At 36.8% G+C, this 12191-nt stretch overlaps 1 long non-coding RNA gene across 10 annotated transcripts in view; it reads left to right on the forward strand.

The window, feature by feature from the left end:
* Window positions 1–12191, forward strand: part of LOC103878121 — a 198205-nt gene that overhangs the window by 137376 nt on the left and 48638 nt on the right. Inside the window, exon 8 of one of the 10 annotated variants that reach the window (XR_004177980.1) lies at window positions 9175–9343. The exons of the other annotated variants lie outside the window; for them this stretch is intronic. This is a non-coding gene — a long non-coding RNA (uncharacterized LOC103878121). The remainder of the gene's footprint in view (window positions 1–9174; window positions 9344–12191) is intronic. 10 annotated transcript variants of the gene reach the window in all.

Consider the following 12191-nt stretch of genomic DNA (forward strand, 5'->3'; position numbering starts at 1 on the left):
CAAGATCAATATGCCTTTAACCTTCCTTCCCTCTATCCTTGGGGAAACATCTCTCCTCACCTCACTGGCAGCTTCTGCCCTCCCACACGCCTGTCTTTCATTCTCCCTCCCTTCACTTCCCCACCTCCACCACCGCCTGGTTAGAATTCAGCAAGTCTTCCACTTGGAGCTCTTGCATTAATATCCATCATAAGAGGTTCTGCTGAATAACTTTTCCATACATAGTGTCCCCTGTTACTATAGACCAAAGAAACTCAGGAGTTACTCTTTTAGAGCCAGGGAGAGAGGTTCGAATCTTGCTGCTATTACAAGCAGCACGATATTAGAGAACTGACTTAACTTCTCTGAATCTTAGTTTTCTTTTCTGCAAATTGTGGGCAACAATACCTACCCTGCTCATCCCCTGCAAGCATGAAATAGTTACCACAGAAGGGCCCTACATATTAAATCCTAAGTTTAAAAATGTTGGTGACATGCAGTTTATTTTGTTTTTTAAATTTAAAAGAGTGTGTAATTTTTAAATGCTAAAAATTACTTTAAGGTTTCAAAATACGATTCTAATGATTTAATCTTAAGGATAACCCCACATGGTATGCATTATAAATTTCCCTATATAACAGACAAAGAACCTGAAGCCAAAAATGTAAGCAGTCGTGCCCTAAATTACATATTTAGTAAGTGATGGCTCCAGGATTTTAACCAAACACTTGAATTCCAGAGACTGTGAGTTTAACCGCTATGCTATGCTGCCTAAGCAAACCAATGATCCATTCCTAGGACAGTAGATGGGTTTGATGCTTTAGACGTACACTATGGAGTACATAAAAGCAACATACAAGGATAGGATAGGTAATACTATGGTAATAAATGAACACTAACATATTTGTTTTCACTGATGCAGAGTCCAGTGCGTGTCTAGACAAACATTCTGGGTCAACAATCACTTTTTTTGATGACTCCAGAAATGAGAACTAGGTATTGGTGAATACTACTAACATCTACCACTCCTACCTATTTATCGGTTAGAGATAATCTACTAAATTAATACATTATGACTGTATAATATACTATTAAAAACATGACATTGTATGAAGAAAAAAACAATATGACATAAAAGTTAATTTCATTTAAAGTTAATTTCATTTAAAGTTAAAATATATGAAATACCTATACATGTTTTGTAAAGACCTACACTAAGAAAAAATCTATACTGAACATGTTAAAATGAATATATACCCATTTTATATCTATCATCTATCTTTTACCTATGTATGTATGTACGTACGTATGTATGTATGTATCTGTCCGTCTATCTCTGTCTATCTATCTATCTATCTATCTATCTATCTATCTATCATCTATCTATCTATCTCAGAATGACTCGTGGGAAAGGGAATGAAAGTGGTGAATAGGTATATAGGAAATATATAAATTTAAAAAAAATCAAATGAGGAAATTTGAAGAGAGAGCTTTCATGGATCAATGGGACTGTAAGCCATGAAGTGAGAATTATGATTAACTCAATCTTCTAAAGTAGAAGTTGGCAAAATGTATCCTGCCTGCCAAATCTGGCCTGCTAACTGTTTTTATATATAAAGTTTTTGTTTAAAGTTTCTTGCAGTTTTTATTCTAAGACATTTTATTCCTTTGGATAAAATGTAATTGTCATTGGAAAATATCAAGCCAGCTTTTCTTAACAAATATGTATGGATTTATAATTAAACTCAACAAAACATGATGAAATATAAAAGATGCAGAGCTAAAATCTAACTACAATTATGATAACAAACAATGCCAAATGTATTTTGGGTAGAGTACAACACGTTTTGTTTTGTTTTAAATAATTTCTACTTTTATTTTAGATTTAGGAGGTACGCATGCAGGTTTGTAACATGGGTTTATTGCATGATGCTGAGGTTTGGAGTATGAGTGAGCCTGTCACCCAGGTAGTAACATACTACCCAATAGGTAGCTTTTTAGCCACTGCCTCCTCCCACTCTTTCTTCTATAATGTCACCAGTGCCTATTGTTCCCATCTGTATGCCAATGTGTACCCAATGTTTAGCTCCCACTTGTACAAGAGAACATAAGGTATTTGATTTTCTGTTCCTGTGTTAATTCATTTAGGATAATGGCCGCCAGCTCTGTCCATGTGCTGCAAAAACCATGATTTTATTCTATTTTATAGTTGCATAGTATTCTGTGGTATCTATGCACCGCATTTTCTTTCTTCAGTCTACTGTTGATGGGAACCTAGGTTGAGTCCATGTCTTTGCTATTGTGAATAGTGGTCTGATGAACATACACATGAACATACGTGTGTATTTTTGGTAGAAGAATTTATTTTTCTTTGGGTATTGGTCCAATAATGGAATTACTGGTTGAATGGTAGTTCTAAGTTCTTTGCAAAATCTCCACACTACTTTCTACAGTGGTTGAAGCAATTTACATTCCTACCAACAGTATGTAAACATTGTCTTTTCTCCAGGGCCTTGCCAGCATCTGTTGTTTTTTGACTTTTTAGTAATAACCATTCAGATTGGTGTGAGAGGGTATCTCATTGTGGTTTTGATTGTAGGTGTGCAGCTTTATTTCTGGGTTCTCTAACCTATTCCATTGGTCTAGGTTTTGATTTGCATTTTCTATGATAATTAGTGATGCTGAATATTTTTTCATGTTTGTTGGCTGCATGTGTGTTGAGAAGTGTCTAGTCAAGTCCTTTGCCCACTTTTTAATGGAGTTGTTTGTATTTTGGTTGTTGAGTTGCTCATGTTCCTTACTGATCCTGGATATTAAACCTTTGTCAGATGCATAGTTTGCTGATATTTTCTCCCATTGTGAAGGCTGTCTGTTTACACTGTTGATAGTTTATTTTGCTGTACAAAAGCTCTTTAGTTTAATTAGGTGCCATTTGTCAGTTTTTGTTATTGTTGCCATCACTTTTGAGGACTTAGCCATAAATTATTTGCCAAGGCCTGTGTCAAAAAGGGTATTGTCCAAGTTTTCTTCTAAGAAGTTTGTAGTTTAAGGTCTCACATTTAAATATTTAATCTGTCTTGAGTTAATTTTTGTATATGATGAAATGCAGGGATCTGGTTTCATTCTTTTACATAAGGCTAACCAGTGATCCCAGTACCATTTATTGAATAGGGAGTCCTTTTTCTATTGTTTATTTTTGTTGACTTTGTTGAAGATCAAATGATTGTAGGCGTGCAGTTTTATTTCTGGGTTCTCCAACCTGTTCCAATGGTCTAGGTACCTGTTTTTGTAACAGCACCATGCTGTAACCTTATAGTATAGTTTGAGGTCAAGTAATGTGAGGCCTCCGACTTTGTTCTTCTTGCTGAGAAAAAGCACTATTTGTGCTTTTCTTTTGGATCCATATGAATTTTAGTTGTCTTTCTAATTCTTTGAAAAATGACATTGGTAATTTGATAGGGATAGCATTGAATCTGTAGATTTCTTTGGGCAGTATGGTCATTTTAATGATATTGATTCTTTCAATCCATGAGCATAGAGTGTCTTTCCATTTGTTTGTGCCATCTATAATTTATTTCAGCAGAGTTTTGTTATTGTTCTTGTAGAGATCTTTTACCTCCTTGGTTAAATTTATTCCTAGACATTTTATTTTCTTTGTGGCTATTGTAAATGGGGTTGCATTCTTGATTTGGCTTTCAGTTTGAATGTTATTGGTGTATAGAAATGCTAATAATTTTCATATATTGATTTTGTATCCCAGATCTTTACTAAAAGCATTTTTTAGTTCTAGAAGACTTTTGATGGAGTTTCTTGGGGTTTCTAGGTATAAAATCCTATCATCAGTGAAGACAGATAATTTGACATTTTCTTTTCTTATTTGGGTTGTTGAATCCAAATAATTATTCTATTCTATTCTATTCTATTCTATTCTATTCTATTCTATCTTAATAGGAGTGTTGAAAGTGGGCATACTCGTTATGTTCTTGTGCTTAAGGAGAATGCTTCCAGTTTTTGCCCATTCAATATGATGTTGACTGTGGGCTTATCATGGATGGCTCTTATTATTTTGAGTATGTTCCTTCTATGCCCAGATTTTTTAAGGGGTTTTATCATGAACGGATATTGAATTTTATCAGAAACTTTTTCTGTGTCTACTGAAATAATCATATGGCTTTTGCTTTTAATTCTGCTTATGTAATAAATCACATTTATTGATTTGCATATCCAAGAAGAAAGCCTACTTGATTGTGGTGAGTTAACATTTTGATGAACTGTTGTATTTGGTTTAAGGATTTTTGCACTTCTGTTCATCAGGGATATTTGTTTGCACTTTTCTTTTGTTGCATCTTTGCCAGGTTTTGGTATCAGGGTAATGCTGGCTTCATAGAATGAGTTAGGGAGGCATCCCTCCTCCTCAATTTTTTGGAATAGTTTCAGATGAATTGGAACCAGCTCTTCTTTGTATGTCTAGTATAAATTGGCTGTGAATCCATCTGGTCAAGGGCTTTTATGGTTGGTGGGTCTTTTATTACTGATTCAATTTTAGAACTCAACATTGGTTCTGTTTAGTATTTCAATTTCCTCCTGACTGAATCTTGGGATACTGTGTGTTTCTAGCAATTTATCCATTTCTTCTAGATTTTCTGGTTTTGTGCATAGAGGTGTTGATAATTGTCTCTGAAGATCTTTTGTATTTCTGTGGAATCAGTTGTAACGTCAACTTTGTCATTTTTGATTGTGCATATTTGGATCTTCTCTCTTTTTTATTAATCTAATTAGCGGTCTATCGATATTGTTTATCCTTTCAAAAACAACTTTTGGTTTTGTTGATCCTTTGTACAAATATTTGAGTCTCAGTTTCCTTCAGTTCTCCTCTGATTTTAGTTATTTCTTTTCTTCTGCTAGCTGTGGGGTTAGTTTATTCTTGTTTTCCAGTTCCTCTATGTGTGACGTTAGATTGTTAATTTGAGATCTTTCTATCTTCTTGATGTAGGTGTTTAGCACTTATTTTGATACATAAAATTTTATTGAAACACAGTTGCTTTTACTCGTTTACATCTTGTCTATGGCTGCTTTTTTGATGTAATGGCAGAGTTGAATAGTTACAAAAAGGATAGTCTGCCAGGAAAAGCCAAAAATATTTGCTATTTATCTCTTTACAGAAAACAATGTTTACACCTTGGAGAACAAAAATAGAGACCATACTGTACTCCATGTATCAGTTAGTGTTCAGTCAAGAAAACAGAAACAGTTTGATGTATTTCATGTAAGAAGGACTAAATAGGAAATTAATGGCTTACCCAACCACTGGAAGCTAAGGGAGCAAGGATCAGAAAGTTGTCATTGTAGACCTCATCCTGAAACACAGAAGTGGGTTGTTCTCAGACATTATCCAGAACACAACCAGAATTCAAAAGAATCTCTGGGAAGCTCCTGCCATCCATCTCAGTCCATGGTACTGAGTATATGTGTTTTTTTAAAAGCTTCCTGGCAAGTCATTGTAAATTTCATGACTTTCTTATGTAACTGGCTAGAAAGATCTCAGCTGATAATGGATTCTTACTCCTTTCTGCTTTCCAGATCTAATGTCTCTCACTATCAAGCTCTAACCTAGAACCACTACCACAGTGGGCAAAAATATCCTTGGGAATGTAATTTGTCTGCCTTTCCACAATGTCAAGGAGACTTAGAAGGATGTGGTAGTGATGTGAGTTGACAACAGTCAATTGGACATTACCCTTTTGTTCCTACTGCCCTGAATACTGTAGGAAGCAATAAAAATTTGTTCACATTAATGATGCTCTGTCCTAGAATACTTTACCTGAGGTTTATGGATGTCTAGGAGGGAAATGTTTGGTCTTTAGAGAAGTCTAAATAGATTCTGAATTTCTCATCTCATGCCCATAAGTAAAAGTGTGAGTCCACATATGTGTGTGTCTATGTTTCCAGGAAAACATATCCATAACTTTTGTCTATTGAAATGTTCCAGATGCCCCAGAAAGATTAAGATTTTCCTTACTGCTATGTCTGTTGGAGTCTGTGCCCCTTAAATACAAAGGGCTTCGTCTGTTTCATACAGCTGAGAGCTATGCATAATATCTGACACAGAGTAAACTTTCAAGAAACATTATAAAATAAGTGATCAAGATAATAAACATATATTCATCATCATTTATCTAAAACTCCAGCTACCCACAGTTAATAACATATTCAAGTCTTACATAAATCCCTTCCCAATGTGTTCTAGTCAAATCTTTCTCAGCACCAGGTACTGAAAGAGATTAGACCATTGTTCAGATAACACAGGTAGTACTTTCATTCCTGATAAAAGACAAGAGCCAGAAGCAGGAAGTACAAACCAGGAAGACAGGCTCTGGCTCCCATCCTTGCCCTCAACGTTATGTCTGCAGGGCTTCATGCCGTCTGACTTCCCTCCGTCTCATGGATGCCTCGGCTTCCTCAATGCCTGGCAGTCCTAAAAACTGAGAAGTAGGTGCTTACTAAATCACTCCATGCTATGTGAGCCCTCTTGACATCACTAGGATTTATAACATATGGCTTCAAGCCCTAACTTTGTCATTCCTATTTCTGTTAGCTCTGAATAATCACTTAACATTATCAGAAGCTAGTCTTAGCTTTCCATTCTATAAAAGGGGAATTATGGTGAGTATTCTAGATGTAAAACCATTCTACATAGTGTTACACGTCAATAAAATGTAGGCTGTTAATAATTGTACTCATAATGCTTGCCCCAAAATCCTCGCAGTTTGTCAGAATGTGGACATTTTAACGATTGGCTTAAATAAGTCAGTAAACAGCTAATTTAGGGACTCATAATGCCAATAGTTACTGAATAGTGAACTATAACTAATATCTCCCCCAAAACTATAATTCAAGCCAACACATTTTTATGAATTTAATAGGTTCTGATTAGCTGGCTTTCTTTCATATTTTTTCCTGTCCCATTTCCTGAGTTTATACAACTTCCTTTGCCAGCTAAACTTAAATCCCTGAAAATCAGAACTGAACGTGCCAGGTACATTTCTGACGGCCATAAACAAACTTGGGATTTAGTTAAGGCCTCTCGTGTCTTAGCTAAGTGTTCATCCCTTTTGAGATTCCAGAAGTCCCTGGACACTCCCTCCCTCCATCCTCTTCACTCTCTAACCTCTTATCTTTTGAGATGTAACCAGGTAGTTAGCAAAGATCACAGAATGTGCAGAGAACCCACAATTATGCAGCTTTCTCATCTATAAAAGGAAGGTGAACATCACCAGTCTGCCCACCTGGAGGCTGTTAAGACAGGAGGGGCAGCTTTTTCAGGGCATTAGAAAATGTTTTGTAGAGAAGCCATCATTGGAATTTGAAGGATATGAGTGAAGTGACCACTGGAGAAGATAGGCATGATTTTGCAAGATTTTAATATTTGCTATTGGTGGTAAACCAAATATCATCACTGGAAAAGATCAACAGAAGAAATAGCAGAAATCAGGTATAAAAAGCTGGGAAAGTATGACATATTTGGAGAGGAGATAGAACTTTGATATGTTTTGATTTTCTGATGATGCAGGGGCACAATGGGACATCAGACTAAGACATTATGATTAAGGGAAAGTCCAACGGATCTTGAATGCCTTTGTAGTCATTTGGAATGTCTACTTTACTGGATAATTTTTTCAAAAATATATAATTCTATCTAGTCTTTAAAAAATGACTTCATCAGCTGTGTGAAATGCAATGTAAAAGTGACACCCAAAGTGTTTGCTTAAGGCACAGGTTCAACTGGTGGTTAAAAGATGTCACACACACACACATACCTACACACTCACACACTCACACACTCACACAACTGGCCATCACTCATGGTAATCATACAAACGATGATTTGTTGAAAGAATGTGTGAGTCAGGATTAGTATATTTTATGTTCAAGCAAGCTACATAAAAATGTTCTTACTATTTTTGTTGGTTTTGATTGTTTAACTCTAGGACTTCCTAGAAAATCTAGCAAACTGATATGCTTGGTGTATCCCCAGGAGGGAAGATAATAAGTAAGATTGCATAAGTTTGTCATGGGACTTCTTTGGTCACGTATCTCATGGGACCAGTGTCTCATGGAAAACACTTGGGAAATGTTACAGTAAAAAGAAAGTAAGAGACAAAAAACCTAAACAAAGAGCAATATTGAAAACTCAGGAACACAAACATGGGACCTGGATTATAACAGTGTCAAATGGGTTGGAGAAGAAGGAAGGTTGAAAACACACTATGAAAGTGAAACAGACAGGACTTAATGATTCATTATATGTCAGGAAAGGAGATAGAGGAATCAAAATTATGCCCAGCTTCTAAACTGCAGGGAAATTGTGGTCTCATTCTATTTATATAATGTTTAAGTAATTGATTTATAAAAATCTATTATAATTGAAGTCTTCTTCATTTTTCCATTGCAATCAAAGAGTACCCAAATGTGAGAAAAGTGGCAATGTCTAATACTGGCACTTACCTGCATGACATCTGTCTACCCTTTAGAACTTTTGACCTAATATTTTATTTAAAAACTATCATAGATGCACGCAAGTGTATAAACTTAAATAAAAAATCAAAATATCAAAGAACGAGAAATTAGTTCAATATACCTTGTATATTAATCTGAGTATATTAATGAGCAGAATGCTATGCAGTAAAAACCATATTTTACAAGAAAACTTCAAAACATATTAGATTACAAAAACCTCCCAATGTGTAAGTTAAGCATAGAAAAAGAAGGGAGGTTATAAAGCAAAATATATTAATAAGAATTTTGTTAAGGAAAGCGTGTTGCTGATACTTATAGAAAAATGGACATATAAAAACACAACATTTTAACAGCAGTTTTATTTGGACAGTGAATTAATTGCAACTTTTAGTTTTGTCTGTATATCTGAGTTTCCCAAATGCCCATGTGGTGCTTACTAAGCAGACAAAATTGTATTTTTAATAGGGCAGGTTTTTGTTTAACATGATACTATTATGGTTGTTATTGCCAGAAAATACATACTAATTTTGTCATTCACTTTTCTATCCTTCCTTCCTTCCTTCTTTCCTTCATTCCATTAGTTTAATCAAGAAATATTGATCAAATATATATTGTGTGCCAAGTTCTTTTCTAGGCAGCTGGGACAGAACATAGCAAATTATTGAGTCCTCCCTCTAGGTGCTGTCAGCCACGAAGGCACTGATGGAGAACCAGCATCAAGCAGTACAGTGGCCCCAGATTTTGCTGAAGAAAGAAAGCACAATAGGACAAAAAGAAGGGTCATTTGTCTCTCATGATATTTGTCAAAAAATAGAGCTAGCTATGGAGAGATGGGAGGTGCCAACAGGTAAGTCCTCCACCTGTATCTGAAGTAACAGCTGTAGGCTTAGGAAGAGGTGGGGTAAATGTCTTTGGTGTAGTAGAGAAGCTACAACTCATTTAATTCTACATATGTGTTGAATTACAAGAAACTGAGATACATACTGAAAGTGAGGACTATGTGAGTCTAAGGGAAGTTGTCACTAACTTGAAACATCAGTGGAATCTTCAGAAATATCAACTATGCAGAGGAGAGGGAGAGAGGATGATTTGAAATGATGGGTCCATAGTTTGAGATGCCTATCTGACAATGTAACTCTCCTTCTGTGTGCAGGTGCATTTGTGTGTAGGTGTACGCCTTTGGGGTAGGATAGAGAGTAGGCAGAGCCTGCAACTCTGAATGAATAGGTTAGAAACTACTGATTTGGCCATGAAGAGGCCACCATAGAGATCTCATATATAATGGAGGCAACATCTGAAACTTGGTTCTAAAAGACCTAAGATTGTTGGGACTTTGAAACTTGGAAATCTATTATTTCCAAATAGGCAGCATTTCTTTCTTTCTTTTTTTTTTTTTTTTTTTGTTTTTTTCCTCAATAGTTGAAGAAGTTTGTTATCTGGAGCAGACTGTTCTCTTTTTTCAAGTGACCAGCTGAAAGAGCTTTATTATGACACACAAAGCAAACTCCACTGCCAACCATTTATATTGGTTATAGATAGCCCATGTTAATATATCCAAAAATAAGCTTTGAGCTTAGATGAGAATGAAGCGGTCATAGCAAGGCAGAATATCAATTCTAGTCACTCAGTCCACACACAACCATATACCCATGTGCACACACACACTCACATAGACACATACACATCCTACATACATATACATATCCTGTCAATCCTTGTCTGAGTCTTGATGGTTAGAGGAGTTTTGCTAGAAACTAAATGTACTGTTTTAACAAAATATTTGGGAACAAAGAGATTCTAGATCCAAACAGAAATGCTTGGAGATCCAGATTGCACAGAATAGGGGGAGGCCATTCTCTCAGCTCTACCCAGAGGATAAAAGACTTTGGAAACTTTGGGTAGTGACACCCTTGGCCCAGGCAATGGTAGCTTTCAAGAGGTATGTCAGGTATGACAGCTTCATAGATAATAGACATTGATAAACAGGAGAGAAAAAGACACAAGGGCCTCTTTGTGGTGACTATGGCTGCCAGCCTGATTTGTGGATATGTAGTAAGCCTTCTGTAAAGGCCTCAAAACCACTAAGAACAGAAGAAGGGGAAGTAGGGTGGGTGGGATAAGTCATTGTATGTAGGAAACAATAAGCCACTGTCACTGAAGTGTAAATGTCAAAGTGATTATTATTATCCTCCCAGGCTATAAAAGACCCTGATTTTTAAGTTACATATGGGGATAAAGAATGAAGCCAAAGTTGAAACTCCTGTTAATCATTTAACCCCACCGAGGCATGCATGCCTACATCTTGAATATAGCTCTTTTGCACTTGACAATTAGACCAAGTCAAGAAAGGCCACGGGCTATTAATTCCTTTTCCCAACCACCTCCAGGCCTTTTTACCATCCTTGGAAATAAGACTAGGTTTTTTACTTTTTAATTTTTTTCCTTCATTTAGCTTTCGATGGGCCTTGGGGGTTGGGAGACAGAAGAGAGAGAAATGGGATTAAAATGTAGGTCAGCTGGTAAGTTATTTACAAATGGCTGAGAGAATAGAACAAGGACATACTTGGTCAAGTCCTTGGCAAAGGCCTTAAAGGAAGATGTAAAGAAGAACAATCACTTTGTGTGAAAGAGTCACCTCTTTCGGGGTCAAAGCCACTTTCCTGAGTTGCTGAAGCGAATCTTTATTTTTTCCTAAAACTCAACAGACGCATCTTCAGAACCTAATTTGATTTTGATTGATTTTTGAAACTTGAAACACTTCTAAACTAATTTTGAGTATATTACTCTTGTCAACGCTTAAAGATTTTGTCAGGAGGAATTTGCTGAACAGACACAGTAATTTTGTTTCTCATTCTGGCATATCACCCCTAAAGAGGAAGCCCAGGGAGGGAGGCAGCTCCGTTACTACAGCTGCTGCTATTAGAATATACATTGCAATTACTTCGTTGCTATTTTGGGGGCCTTCTCAACCAGTTCATGCCACAACCCATGGGAGCTAGACGTCTGAAATAAGAATCACAGAATTGTAGACTCTTCTTCAGTCAGACCTGGGATATAGAGGAGGGACTTTAGACCCAGAGAGAAGTGATTCATTCAAGGTCATATAGCAATTTAGTGGCAAGCCTGGGACTAGAGGACATCTTCACATTTTTAGTCCACTTGTCTCCCCAGTGTATCAAGAAGCACAGAAGCTAGCTAGGTCAGCCCTGCAGTGGTCATGGACCAAACTGGGATTTATTAAATAAATATACCAGTGACAACGTCAATGGGAGAAGGGGCCCTTAATTGCAGTCGATACACCAATCAATAGGCAGTAAAAGTCACTCTGATGGCCCAGCACAACGCTGCCCCTAGGAAGTGTAGGGGCTGTGTTCAGTGTCTCTCCTTTTGTCTAGCCACAGTCAGCAGATCCATTGGGGGCTGTTGGAAATAACAGTGGCATTACAAGATAATAACCTCTGTTCAAGCCGGCATTATGCCGAGAGGGCTGTCAAAGAGTGCTTTCCTTTTATTACTTTTTGCCACCCAGGGTCTGTGGCATGCAGACAGATGGACAGGTTCATCTAACAAACAAGCAACAGGGACAAACTGCTCTGGCTCAAACCAGCAATCTTCGCTCAAGGCAGGGCCTTGCAAGCAAGGACCTGCGGGTGCCTGGGTAACAACACTGGCACATGCAAAGCAGAGAATTATTC

This window comes from Papio anubis, chromosome 13 (assembly GCF_008728515.1).
Source record: "Papio anubis isolate 15944 chromosome 13, Panubis1.0, whole genome shotgun sequence".
Taxonomy (NCBI): Eukaryota; Metazoa; Chordata; class Mammalia; order Primates; family Cercopithecidae; genus Papio; species Papio anubis.